This window comes from Staurois parvus, unplaced genomic scaffold (assembly GCF_062004578.1).
Source record: "Staurois parvus isolate SC_StPar_1 unplaced genomic scaffold, SC_StPar_1.0 ptg001837l, whole genome shotgun sequence".
Lineage (NCBI taxonomy): Eukaryota > Metazoa > Chordata > Amphibia > Anura > Ranidae > Staurois > Staurois parvus.
This window is the reverse complement of record NW_028319633.1, coordinates 28,832-43,205: the sequence shown is the minus strand read 5'-3', so window position 1 is coordinate 43,205 and position 14,374 is coordinate 28,832. Positions and strand designations below refer to the sequence as shown.

At 45.8% G+C, this 14,374-nt stretch overlaps 1 protein-coding gene across 1 annotated transcript in view; it reads right to left on the bottom strand.

Moving 5' to 3' along the window:
• LOC149434100 (uncharacterized) overlaps positions 1 to 13,600 on the bottom strand; it is a 70,381-nt gene extending 56,781 nt beyond the window's left edge. Inside the window, exon 1 of the mRNA XM_089664104.1 lies at positions 13,519 to 13,600. The gene's annotated coding sequence lies outside the window, so the exon portion shown is untranslated. The remainder of the gene's footprint in view (positions 1 to 13,518) is intronic.
• Positions 13,601 to 14,374: the final 774 nt, after the last annotated feature.

Here is a 14,374-nt window from a genome sequence, read left to right as displayed (position 1 = left end):
CACCAATGATGGGGCACTATTCCTCCCACTGACACCAATGATGGGGCCTTATTCCTCCCACTGATACCAATGATGGGGCACTATTCCTCCCACTGACACCAACGATGGGGCACTAATCCTCCCACTGACACCAATGGTGGGGCACTATTCCTCCCACTGACACCAATGGTGGGGCACTATTCCTCCCACTGACACCAATGATGGGGCACTATTCCTCCCACTGACACCAGTGATGGGGCACTATTCCTCCCACTGACACCAATGATGGGGCACTATTCCTCCCACTGACACCAATGATGGGGCACTAATCCTCCCACTGACACCAATGGTGGGGCACTATTCCTCCCACTGACACCAATGGTGGGGCACTATTCTTCCCACTGACACCAATGATGGGGCACTATTCCTCCCACTGACACCAACGATGGGGCACTATTCCTCCTACTGACACCAACGATGGGGCACTATTCCTCCCACTGACACCAACGATGGGGCACTATTCCTCCCACTGACACCAACGATGGGGCACTATTCCTCCCACTGACATCAACGATGGGGCACTATTCCTCCCACTGACACCAACGACGGGGCACTATTCCTCCCACTGACACCAACGACGGGGCACTATTCCTCCCACTGACACCAACGATGGGGCACTATTCTTCCTACTGACACCAACGATGGGGCACTATTCTTCCTACTGACACCAACGATGGGGCACTATTCCTCCCACTGACATCAACGATAGGGCACTATTCCTCCCACTGACACCAACGATGGGGCACTATTCCTCCCACTGACACCAACGATGGGGCACTATTCCTCCCACTGACACCAATGATGGGGCACTATTCCTCCCACTGATACCAACGATGGGGCACTATTCCTCCCACTGACACCAACGACGGGGTACTATTCCTCCCACTGACACCAACGATGGGGCACTATTCCTCCCACTGACATCAACGACGGGGTACTATTCCTCCCACTGACACCAACGATGGGGCACTATTCCTCCCACTGACACCAACGATGGGGCACTATTCCTCCCACTGACACCAACAACGGGGTACTATTCCTCCCATTGACACCAACGATGGGACACTATTCCTTCCATTGACACCAATGATGGGGCACTATTCCTTCCACTGACACCAATGATCGGGCACTATTCCTCCCACTGACACCAATGATGGGGCACTATTCCTCCCACTGACACCAATGATGGGGCACTATTCCTTCCACTGACACCAATGATGGGGCACTATTCCTCCCACTGACACCAATGATGGGGGCACTATTCCTTCCACTAACACCAATGATGGGGCACTATTCCTTCCACTGACACCAATGATGGGCACTATTCCTTCCACTGACACCAATGATGGGGCACTATTCCTCCCACTGACACCAATGATGGGGCACTATTCCTTCCACTGACACCAATGATGGAGTAGTGTTCCTCGCACTGGCCCTTTGTGTGAAAGCTTGGAGACCCCTGCTCTATATAGATATGGGACCTAACATGTGATCAGCGATGACACCAGCCATTCGATGAGCTGACACCCTGGAAAGTGGCCGTTGTCACCAGAGACATGCCTGGAATGTATCTGTTGCCGGGACCCGTTAAACCGGTGGTGTCAGATCCACTTTAAACCGGTCTACAGGTGGGAAAAAAAAAAAATCTTTTCTTGCATACAGTATAGACATGGGACCACCATGACAGCCTGACCTGTGGCACTACAAGTCCCAGCCTGACTCTCTGTAGGTGCAGAGGAACTACAAGCCCCAGCCTGTCTGGAAAACCCACAAAATGCTGAAAAAAGTGCAGCCGATTCACCAACCCCCTTCCCTCTGCAGCTGCACATACTCACCTTCCCTCCACTCCCCACCTCCTGCTCAACAGACTATTTAACCACTTGCTGTCTGGGGCAATTTTGACATTTCTCACACACGTGGTAAAAAAAAAATCAGCATTTTTTTTTTTTGCTAGAAAATGACTTTGAACCCTCCAATATAAAATATATGCTGAAAGCAGAGTCCCCGGGGAATAAAATGGTGGTTGTTGCAATTTTTTATGTCACTTGATAATACTGTCAAGGTCTAGGCCAGGGGTCTGCAACCTTTAAGACATAAAGAGCCACTTGGACCCGTTTCCGAGAGGGAAAAAAAAGACTGGGAGCCGCAAAACCATTGCAACATTTATAACAAATCCGACACTGCATATATTGCAAAAAGCGCTCTGGTCATGAAGGGGGTTTAAGGGCCCAGTAAGCAAAGGGTTAATCAGGGCCACAGTGTATCGTCATAATCACAATCATAGCCTTAGGTCAGTGGTGGGCAACCTTTTTTTTCAACTGAGCCAAATCTCGCCAAAACCACGATTGAAATTTATTTTGAGAGCCACATTTTTAAAACTGAAAATACATCCCCCATATAGTAATTCATCCCCCCTATAGTAATTCATCCCCCATATAGTAATTCATCCCCCCTATAGTAATTCATCCCCCATATAGTAATTCATCCCCCATATAGTAATTCATTCCCCATAGTAATTCATCCCCCATAGTAATTCATCCCCCATAGTAATTCATCCCCCCTATAGTAATTCATCCTCCATAGTAATTCATCCCCCATATAGTAATTCATCCCCCATAGTAATTCATCCCCCATATAGTAATTCATCCCCCATATAGTAATTCATCCCCCATATAGTAATTCATCCCCCATATAGTAATTCATCCCCCATAGTAATTCATCCCCCCTATAGTAATTCATCCCCCATATAGTAATTCATCCCCCATATAGTAATTCATCCCCCATATAGTAATTCATCCCCCATAGTAATTCATCCCCCATATAGTAATTCATCCCCCATATAGTAATTCATCCCCCATATAGTAATTCATCCTCCATAGTAATTCATCCCCCATATAGTAATTCATCCCCCATATAGTAATTCATCCCCCATAGTAATTCATTCCCCATATAGTAATTCATCCCCCATATAGTAATTCATCCCCCATATAGTAATTCATCCCCCATAGTAATTCATTCCCCATATAGTAATTCATCCCCCATATAGTAATTCATCCCCCATAGTAATTCATCCCCCATATAGTAATTCATCCCCCATATAGTAATTCATCCCCCATATAGTAATTTATCCCCCATAGTAATTCATCCCCCATATAGTAATTCATCCCCCATATAGTAATTCATCCCCCATAGTAATTCATTCCCCATATAGTAATTCATCCCCCATAGTAATTCATCCCCCATATAGTAATTCATCCCCCATATAGTAATTCATCCCCCATAGTAATTCATTCCCCATATAGTAATTCATCCCCCATAGTAATTCATCCCCCATATAGTAATTCATCCCCCATATAGTAATTCATCCCCCATATAGTAATTCATCCCCCATAGTAATTCATCCCCCATATAGTAATTCATCCCCCATATAGTAATTCATCCCCCATAGTAATTCATCCCCCATAGTAATTCATCCCCCATATAGTAATTCATCCCCCATATAGTAATTCATCCCCCATAGTAATTCATTCCCCATAGTAATTCATCCCCCATAGTAATTCATCCCCCATATAGTAATTCATCCCCCATATAGTAATTCATCCCCCATATAGTAATTCATCCCCCATAGTAATTCATCCCCCATATAGTAATTCATCCCCCCTATAGTAATTCATCCCCCATATTAATTCATCCCCCATATTAATTCATCCCCCATATTAAGTCCCCAAGTCCCCCCTGTGTCAATTCACTTACCTTTGCTCCGCGCGTTCCTCTCGCCGTGTTCCCGCGCCGTTCCGGTGTGGCATGAAAATCTGTCTCCTATGAGGATCTGCCCCCCTCGACGTATCTGCGCATGTGCCAGTTTCAGGCATTAGCAGTCGATCGGCCATCTCCGGCACATGTGCAGATACGTCGAGGGGGACAGATCCTCATAGGAGACAGATTTTCATGCTACACCGGTCTTCAGGGCGGACTGTGAGAGGAGCCTAGCGGGAGCCTAGCTCCGCGGGCCAGATTAAAAGGTCCGCCGGGCCGTAGTTTGCCCATTGCTGCCCTATTGCCTGTCACCTGGTGGGCAGTGTGCTCCGGAGCCGCAGCCAAGGTGAAAAAGAGCCGCATGCGGCTCTGGAGCCGCGGGTTGCCGACACCCGGTCTAGGAAATGCAAAATTTCAATTAAAAAAGTTCAATTTAGGGCACACAAATGCATTCAGTTTCCCAATTTTAAATTTTTTTGTTGCAAAATATAAAAGATGAGGTTGCACCGAGTAAATAGATACCCAACATACCCAACTTCAGGACCCTACGCTTATCAAACGCCAAATTTCAGGAAAAAATACACTAAAATACATTTTGTGTTTTGGTACAATTAATATAAAAGATGAGATTGCACCGAGTAAATAGATACCCAACCTGTCAAACCTTAAATTTGCCTGCGCTTGTTTCAATGGTGAGAAACTTCAAGATTCTACGTTTATCAAAAGCCAATTTTCAGGAAAAAATACACTAAAATAAAATTTTAATTTTGATACATTTAATGTGTTGGTAAAATATAAAAGATGAGATCGTACCGAGTAAATAGATACCCAACCTGTTGAACCTTACATCTGCACACGGGGATCCTCAGCTCTACCTCTGAAGAAGTGCGTGCGGCACGAAACGCGTCAGAAGGAGCCCAGGACGCCATTGACACTACGCCGCCGGTGCCACGTGGAGGCCCGGCGGCCATCTTTAATCTTAAAGGGTCAGTCATTTGATTAAACCTGGCACCATTGTGAGTTTTTCCTGAATAAAATCATTTTCATCAACCTACTACACTATGGGTTCTTTCCTGTGTCTTCTGCGATGAGCCTTTTCAGCTTCGGCGGACCCAGATTGATCCCTGCACCAGCCTTTGAGAGGAGGAATTTTCCACTTCACACACTTCTGTAAGGATTTCTGTGACCTGCTGGACCTCCATTTCGCCACACGAGGGCGCTTCATCTCTACTATCTTCAGCTCCTGCCCATTACCAGACCAGAAAAGAGAGGGGAATCTCCAAGATACCATATACACATGCGTATTATTAATACGTTTCTGGTTAGTGCGCATTTCTAACTTTTGCACTGGGAATCAGTGAGCACCATTGCTGGACTGTGATTTATTTATTTATTTATTTATTCATTTATTCATTTGCTTTGGTTTCATTTATTATTTATATCTGCCCGCAATATAGTAACATCACACAGCGCTGCATTTTCTTCATATTTACATCTGCACACGCCTGTGCAATGGCGACAAACTTCAGGACCCTACGTTTATCAAATGCCAAGTTTCAGGAAAAAATACACTAAAATTATTTTTTCATTTTGATACAATTAATGTGTTTGTAAAATATAAAAGATGAGGTTGCACCGAGTAAATAGATACCCAACCTGTCAAATCTTAAATCTGCACATGCCTGTGCAATGATGACAAACTTCAGGACCCTACGTTTATCAAACGCCAATTTTCAGGAAAAAATACACTAAAATTAATCTTTCATTTTCATACAATTAATGTGTTGGTAAAATATAAAAGGCGAGATCGCACCGAGTAAATAGATACCCAACCTGTCAAACGTTAAATTTGCGGGCGCCTGTGCAATGGCGACAAACTTCAGGACCCTACGTTTATCAAACGCCAAGTTTCAGGAAAAAATACACTAAAATTATTTTTTCATTTTGATACAATTAATGTGTTTGTAAAATATAAAAGATGAGGTTGCACGGAGTAAATAGATACCCAACCTGTCAAATCTTAAATCTGCACATGCCCGTGCAATGATGACAAACTTCAGGACCCTACGTTTATCAAACGCCAATTTTCAGGAAAAAATACACTAAAATTAATCTTTCATTTTCATACAATTAATGTGTTGGTAAAATATAAAAGGCGAGATTGCACTGAGTAAATAGATACCCAACCTGTCAAACGTTAAATTTGCGGGCGCCTGTGCAATGATGACAAACTTCAGGACCCTACGTTTATCAAATGCCAAGTTTCAGGAAAAAATACACTAAAATTATTTTTTCATTTTGATACAATTAATGTGTTTGTAAAATATAAAAGATGAGGTTGCACCGAGTAAATAGATACCCAACCTGTCAAATCTTAAATCTGCACATGCCCGTGCAATGATGACAAACTTCAGGACCCTACGTTTATCAAACGCCAATTTTCAGGAAAAAATACACTAAAATTAATCTTTCATTTTGATACAATTAATGTGTTTGTAAAATATAAAAGATGAGGTTGCACGGAGTAAATAGATACCCAACCTGTCAAATCTTAAATCTGCACATGCCCGTGCAATGATGACAAACTTCAGGACCCTACGTTTATCAAACGCCAATTTTCAGGAAAAAATACACTAAAATTAATCTTTCATTTTCATACAATTAATGTGTTGGTAAAATATAAAAGGCGAGATCGCACCGAGTAAATAGATACCCAACCTGTCAAACGTTAAATTTGCGGGCGCCTGTGCAATGATGACAAACTTCAGGACCCTACGTTTATCAAATGCCAAGTTTCAGGAAAAAATACACTAAAATAATTTTTTCATTTTGATACAATTAATGTGTTTGTAAAATATAAAAGATGAGGTTGCACCGAGTAAATAGATACCCAACCTGTCAAATCTTAAATCTGCACATGCCCGTGCAATGATGACAAACTTCAGGACCCTACGTTTATCAAACGCCAATTTTCAGGAAAAAATACACTAAAATTAATCTTTCATTTTCATACAATTAATGTGTTGGTAAAATATAAAAGGCGAGATCGCACCGAGTAAATAGATACCCAACCTGTCAAACGTTAAATTTGCGGGCGCCTGTGCAATGATGACAAACTTCAGGACCCTACGTTTATCAAACGCCAATTTTCAGGAAAAAATACACTAAAATTAATTTTTCATTTTGATACAATTAATGTGTTTGTAAAATATAAAAGATGAGGTTGCACCGAGTAAATAGATACCCAACCTGTCAAATCTTAAATCTGCACATGCCTGTGCAATGATGACAAACTTCAGGACCCTACGTTTATCAAACGCCAATTTTCAGGAAAAAATACACTAAAATTAATCTTTCATTTTCATACAATTAATGTGTTGGTAAAATATAAAAGGCGAGATTGCACCGAGTAAATAGATACCCAACCTGTCAAACGTTAAATTTGCGGGCGCCTGTGCAATGGCGACAAACTTCAGGACCCTACGTTTATCAAACGCCAAGTTTCAGGAAAAAATACACTAAAATTAATTTTTCATTTTGATACAATTAATGTGTTTGTAAAATATAAAAGATGAGGTTGCACCGAGTAAATAGATACCCAACCTGTCAAATCTTAAATCTGCACATGCCCGTGCAATGATGACAAACTTCAGGACCCTACGTTTATCAAACGCCAATTTTCAGGAAAAAATACACTAAAATTAATCTTTCATTTTCATACAATTAATGTGTTGGTAAAATATAAAAGGCGAGATCGCACCGAGTAAATAGATACCCAACCTGTCAAACGTTAAATTTGCGGGCGCCTGTGCAATGGCGACAAACTTCAGGACCCTAACGTTTATCAAACACAAATTTTTGTGGAAAAATACTAAAATATATGTTGTGTTTTGGTACAATTAATGCAGTGTTTCTCAACTCCAGTCCTCATGGACCCCCAACAGGTCATGTTTTCAGGATTTCCATTATTTTGCACAGGTGATTTGATCAGTTTCACTGCCTAAGTAATTACCACAGCTGTTTCATCTGAGGGAAATCCTGAAAACATGACCTGTTGGGGGTCCATGAGGACTGGAGTTGAGAAACACTGAATTAATGTGTTGGTAAAATATAAAAGACGAGGTTGCACCGAGTAAATAGACACCCAACCTGTCAAACCTTAAATTTGCAAGCGCTCGTGCAATGGCGACAAACTTCAGGACCCTACGTTTATCAAACACAAATTTTTTGGGAAAAATACTAAAATAAATTTTTCATTTTCCTACAATTAAGGTGTTGGTAAAATATAAAAGATGAGGCTGCACCGAGTAAATAGATACCCAACCTGTCAAACCTTAAATTTGCCTGCACCCGTGCAATGGCGACAAATTTCAGGACCCTACATTTATCAAACGTCAATTTTCAGGAAAAAATACTAAAATAAATTTTGTGTTTTGGTACATTTAATGTGTTTGTAAAATATCAAATATGAGATTGCACCGAGTAAATAGATACTCAACCTGTCGAACCATAAATTTGCATGCGCCTGTGCAATAGCGACAAACTTCAGGGCCCTACGTTTATCAAACGCCAATTTTCAGGAAAAAATGCACTAAAATGAATTTTTCATTTTGATACAATTAATGTGTTGGTAAAATATAAAAGATGGAGGTTGCACCGAGTAAATAGATACCCAACCTGTTTTTTATGTCACTTGATAATACTGTCAAGGTCTAGGAAATGCAAAATTTCAATAAAAAATACAAGAAAGTTAATTTTAGGGCACACAAATGCATTCATTTTCCCATTTTTTTTCTTGTTGCAAAATATAAAAGATGAGGCTGCACCGAGTAAATAGATACCCAACCTGTCAAACATTAAATTTGCGGGCGCCCGTGCAATGGTGACAAACTTCAGGACCCTACATTTATCAAACACACATTTTCGGGGGAAAATATTAAAAAAATGTTGTGTTTTGGTACAATTAATGTGATGGTAAAATATAAAAGACGAGATTGCACCGAGTAACTAGATACCCAACATACCCAACTTCAGGACCCTACGTTTATCAAATGCCAATTTTCAGGAAAAAATACAATAAAATGAATTTTTCATTTTGATACAATTAAGGTGTTGGTAAAATATAAAAGATGAGATTGCACCGAGTAAATAGATACCCAACGCGTCAAATGTCAAATTTGCGCGCGCCTGTGCAATGGCGACAAACTTCAGGAGGTTGCACTGAGTAAATAGATACCCAACCTGTTTTTTATGTCACTTGATAATACTGTCAAGGTCTAGGAAATGCAAAATTTCAATAAAAAATACAAGAAAGTTAATTTTAGGGCACACAAATGCAGTCATTTTCCCATTTTTTTTCTTGTTGCAAAATATACATATACATGATACATTTATCAAACACACATTTTCGGGGAAAATATTAAAATAAATGTTGCGTTTTGGTACAATTAATGTGATGGTAAAATATAAAAGACCAGGTTGCACCGAGTAAATAGATACCCAACCTGTCAAACATTAAATTTGCCTGCACCCTTGCAATGGCGACAAACTTCAGGACCCTATGTTTATCAAACGCCAATTTTCAGGAAAAAATACACTAAAATAAATGTTTAATTTTTATACAATTAATGTGTTGGTAAAATGTAAAAGACGAGTAATTAGATACCCCACATGTCAAACCTTAAACTTGCCTGCCCTCATGCAATGGCAACAAACTTCAGGACCCTACGTTTATCAAATGTAAATTTTCGGAGAAAAATACTAAAACAAATGTTTAATTTTGATACAATTAATGTGTTGGTAAAATACAAAAGATGGAGGTTGTGCCGAGTAAATAGATACCAAACGTGCCAAGATTTTACCTGTGAAATGGCAACAAACTGCGGTACCTAAAATTGTCCATTGGCGGTGCATTATGATCGCTCTCACCCCGACCTTCGCAGCGATACATGCGTGCCAGACCTACATGTGCGTTTCCATGTGTATGTATGCACAGGGGAATGGGGCTGCTTTTAATTTTTTTTCTTTTTTTTTTATTTGTGTTCATTTTTATTACATTTATTTCTACACTTTTTAATTTTTTGATTTATTTTTATTTAACTTTATTATTACAGGGGGGGTTAACAGACCCCCTTGTGATGGCATTGGCCAGGTGACAGGTCCTCTTTATGGAGATATCAGGGTTCTATGGATGTATCGGGGTTCTATTAGACCCCCCCCCCCACCCTCCCAGGCAGCTGGTCAAACTCACATTGTAACTTCGGGGGTCTTTCATCCCAGAGGGGATCGAGGGACAGATGTTCCCCCATTCCTCTGTGGTCGGCCGACCCGGCTGCAGCTAGGACCGTGGTATGACCACTTGCTGTCCCGGGCGTTTATATATGTTCACTGGATGGCAGGGGGTTAATAAACACAAAAACAGACATAAAAATACCCGCCCTGGAGCACAGCACTGTACAGAACACAGGGATCACTCACTCAGACTGCTCAGTGCGGCATTGTCAGGGAGAAACATGAGAGCCATTACCATGGGCAGCATCACTACAATTCCTTCAAACTCTGTGCAGCCCCATTACTGTCAGGGAGGAGCCAGACTACCAATACCACCGAAAAATAGGACACCTTCATGGACTGGTCATAAGGAAAGCCATGGAGGGAAGAGGGACGGTCCTGGAGGGAAGAGGGACAATCCTGGAGGAATGAGGGACAGTCCTGGAGAGAAGAGGGACAGTCCTGGAGGGAAGAGGGACAGTCCTGGAGAGAAGAGGGACAGTCCTGGAGAGAAGAGGGACAGTCCTGGAGGGAAGAGGGACAGTCCTGGAGAGAAGAGGGACAATCCTGGAGAGAAGAGGGACAATCCTGGAGAGAAAAGGGACAGTCCTGGAGGGAAGAGGGACAGTCCTGGAGGGAAGAGGGACAGTCGTGGAGGGAAGAGGGACAGTCCTGGAGGGAAGAGGGACAGTCCAGCCCTGGAGGGAAGAGGGACAGTCCTGGAGGGAAGAGGGACAATCCTGGAGGGAAGACGGACAGTCCTGGAGGGAAGAGGGACAGTCCTGGAGGGAAGAGGGACAATCCTGGAGGGAAGACGGACGGTCCTGGAGGAATGAGGGATGGTCCTGGAGGGAAGAGGGATGGTCCTGGAGGAAAGAGGGATGGTCCTGGAGGGAAGAGGGACAATCCTGGAGGGAAGACAGACAGTCCTGGAGGGAAGACGGACAGTCCTGGAGGGAAGAGGGACAATCCTGGAGGGAAGACGGACGGTCCTGGAGGGAAGACGGACGGTCCTGGAGGGAAGAGGGACAGTCCTGGAGGGAAGAGGGACAGTCCTGGAGGGAAGACGGACTGTCCTGGAGGGAAGAGGGACGGTCCTGGAGGGAAGAGGGACGGTCCTGGAGGGAAGACGGACAGTCCTGGAGGGAAGAGGGACAGTCCTGGAGGGAAGAGGGGCAGTCCTGGAGGGAAGAGGGACAGTCCTGGAGGGAAGAGGGACAGTCGTAGAGGGAAGAGGGACAGTCCTGGAGAGAAGAGGGACAATCCTGGAGAGAAGAGGGACAATCCTGGAGAGAAGAGGGACAGTCCTGGAGGGAAGAGGGACAGTCCTGGAGGGAAGAGGGACAATCCTGGAGGGAAGAGGGACAGTCGTGGAGGGAAGAGGGACAGTCCTGGAGGGAAGAGGGACAGTCCAGCCCTGGAGGGAAGAGGGACAGTCCTGGAGGGAAGAGGGACAATCCTGGAGGGAAGACGGACAGTCCTGGAGGGAAGACGGACAGTCCTGGAGGGAAGACGGACAGTCCTGGAGGGAAGAGGGACAGTCCTGGAGGGAAGAGGGACAATCCTGGAGGGAAGACGGACGGTCCTGGAGGAATGAGGGATGGTCCTGGAGGGAAGAGGGATGGTCCTGGAGGAAAGAGGGATGGTCCTGGAGGGAAGAGGGACAATCCTGGAGGGAAGACGGACAGTCCTGGAGGGAAGACGGACAGTCCTGGAGGGAAGAGGGACAATCCTGGAGGGAAGACGGACGGTCCTGGAGGGAAGACGGACGGTCCTGGAGGGAAGAGGGACAGTCCTGGAGGGAAGAGGGACAGTCCTGGAGGGAAGACGGACTGTCCTGGAGGGAAGAGGGACGGTCCTGGAGGGAAGAGGGACGGTCCTGGAGGGAAGACGGACGGTCCTGGAGGGAAGAGGGACAGTCCTGGAGGGAAGAGGGGCAGTCCTGGAGGGAAGAGGGACAGTCCTGGAGGGAAGAGGGACAGTCGTGGAGGGAAGAGGGACAGTCCTGGAGAGAAGAGGGACAATCCTGGAGAGAAGAGGGACAGTCCTGGAGGGAAGAGGGACAGTCCTGGAGGGAAGAGGGACAATCCTGGAGGGAAGAGGGACAGTCGTGGAGGGAAGAGGGACAGTCCAGCCCTGGAGGGAAGAGGGACAATCCTGGAGGGAAGAGGGACAATCCTGGAGGGAAGAGGGACAATCCTGGAGGGAAGACAGACAGTCCTGGAGGGAAGACGGACAGTCCTGGAGGGAAGAGGGACAGTCCTGGAGGGAAGAGGGACAATCCTGGAGGGAAGACGGACAGTCCTGGAGGGAAGAGGAATGGTCCTGGAGGAATGAGGGATGGTCCTGGAGGGAAGAGGGATGGTCCTGGAGGAAAGAGGGATGGTCCTGGAGGGAAGAGGGACAATCCTGGAGGGAAGAGGGACGGTCCTGGAGGGAAGAGGGACGGTCCTGGAGGGAAGACGGACTGTCCTGGAGGGAAGAGGGACAGTCCTGGAGGGAAGAGGGACAATCCTGGAGGGAAGACGGACGGTCCTGGAGGGAAGACGGACGGTCCTGGAGGGAAGAGGGACAGTCCTGGAGGGAAGAGGGACAGTCCTGGAGGGAAGACGGACTGTCCTGGAGGGAAGAGGGACGGTCCTGGAGGGAAGAGGGACGGTCCTGGAGGGAAGACGGACGGTCCTGGAGGGAAGAGGGACAGTCCTGGAGGGAAGAGGGGCAGTCCTGGAGGGAAGAGGGACAGTCGTGGAGGGAAGAGGGACAATCCTGGAGAGAAGAGGGACAATCCTGGAGGGAAGAGGGACAATCCTGGAGGGAAGAGGGACAATCCTGGAGGGAAGACAGACAGTCCTGGAGGGAAGACGGACAGTCCTGGAGGGAAGAGGAATGGTCCTGGAGGAATGAGGGATGGTCCTGGAGGGAAGAGGGACAATCCTGGAGGGAAGAGGGACGGTCCTGGAGGGAAGACGGACTGTCCTGGAGGGAAGAGGGACAGTCCTGGAGGGAAGAGGGACAGTCGTGGGGACAAGGGAAACAATTGAAGAAAGAAGGGGGACAGTCATGGAAGAAAAAGAGGAAGTAATGGAGGAAAGAGAAACAGTCGTGGAGAGAAGGACAGTCATGGAGGGAAGAGGGACAGCTGAGGAGGGAAGAGGGACAGTTGTGGAGGGAAAAGGACAGTTGTGGAGAGAAGGAGGAAAGTTTTGCTAGTGGAAGGACAGTCCCAGTAGTCCCTGTTATTTATCTCGGCATGAAGACGGATTCCCGGGAGAGGACATGTTGGCGATTTGCACACTGTGATGGGTGACGCAGATTCATGTTGGGGTCGGGCGGGGGAAGGGACACATTCAGGAAGTCAGAGGTGTCTTGGTGACACAATGTAACAAAAGAGATCAGAAAAGGTTAAGAAGTATCAGACCCCAGAGGAAGTACTCACCCCCCTCCCCCACTCACCTGTGTCCCCTCCACTGCTTGGGGCCCCTGAGGGGTGACAGACGGAGATCTGCTGGATTCCTGGAGGAGATCACTGAACAGTCTGTTACCGAGAACAGAAAGTGAAAGTAGAGAAGACACTCCCTACTAACGGCCAGAAAGTCCCGCCTACCCGGGGACTCCGTATACTGTGTATATAGACTGGCAGTGCCGGGGACTCCGTATACTGTGTGTATATAGACTGTCCATACCAGGGACTCCGTATACTGTGTGTATATAGACTGTCCATACCAGGGACTCCGTATACTGTGTGTATATAGACTGTCCATACCAGGGACTCCGTATACTGTGTGTATATAGACTGTCCATACCGGGGACTCCGTATACTGTGTGTATATAGACTGTCCATACCGGGGACTCCGTATACTGTGTGTATATAGACTGTCCATACCGGGGACTCCGTATACTGTGTGTATATAGACTGGCAGTGCCGGGGACTCCGTATACTGTGTGTATATAGACTGTCCATACCGGGGACTCCGTATACTGTGTGTATATAGACTGGCAGTGCCGGGGACTCCGTATACTGTGTGCAGGGGCTGTATACTTCGGATGGTGGACCCCCCCCATGCGCCTGCACTGTGGTTGGCGGTGTGCCCAGACTCAGAAGCATGGAATACAGGACTCACAGGACTGGCGGGAGCGCAGCGCAGCGCTGGGGTATCGGTCTCACCGGCAGGCAGGACATGGACTAGTACAAGGCACTGAATGCACTGGGGTGCTGGGCTCACAGGAGTATCATGGCAGCAGTGGGATGCTGAGTTTACAGGGACACAGAGGTAATAATATGTATGAGGTGCACAGGGGTCCCAGGGAA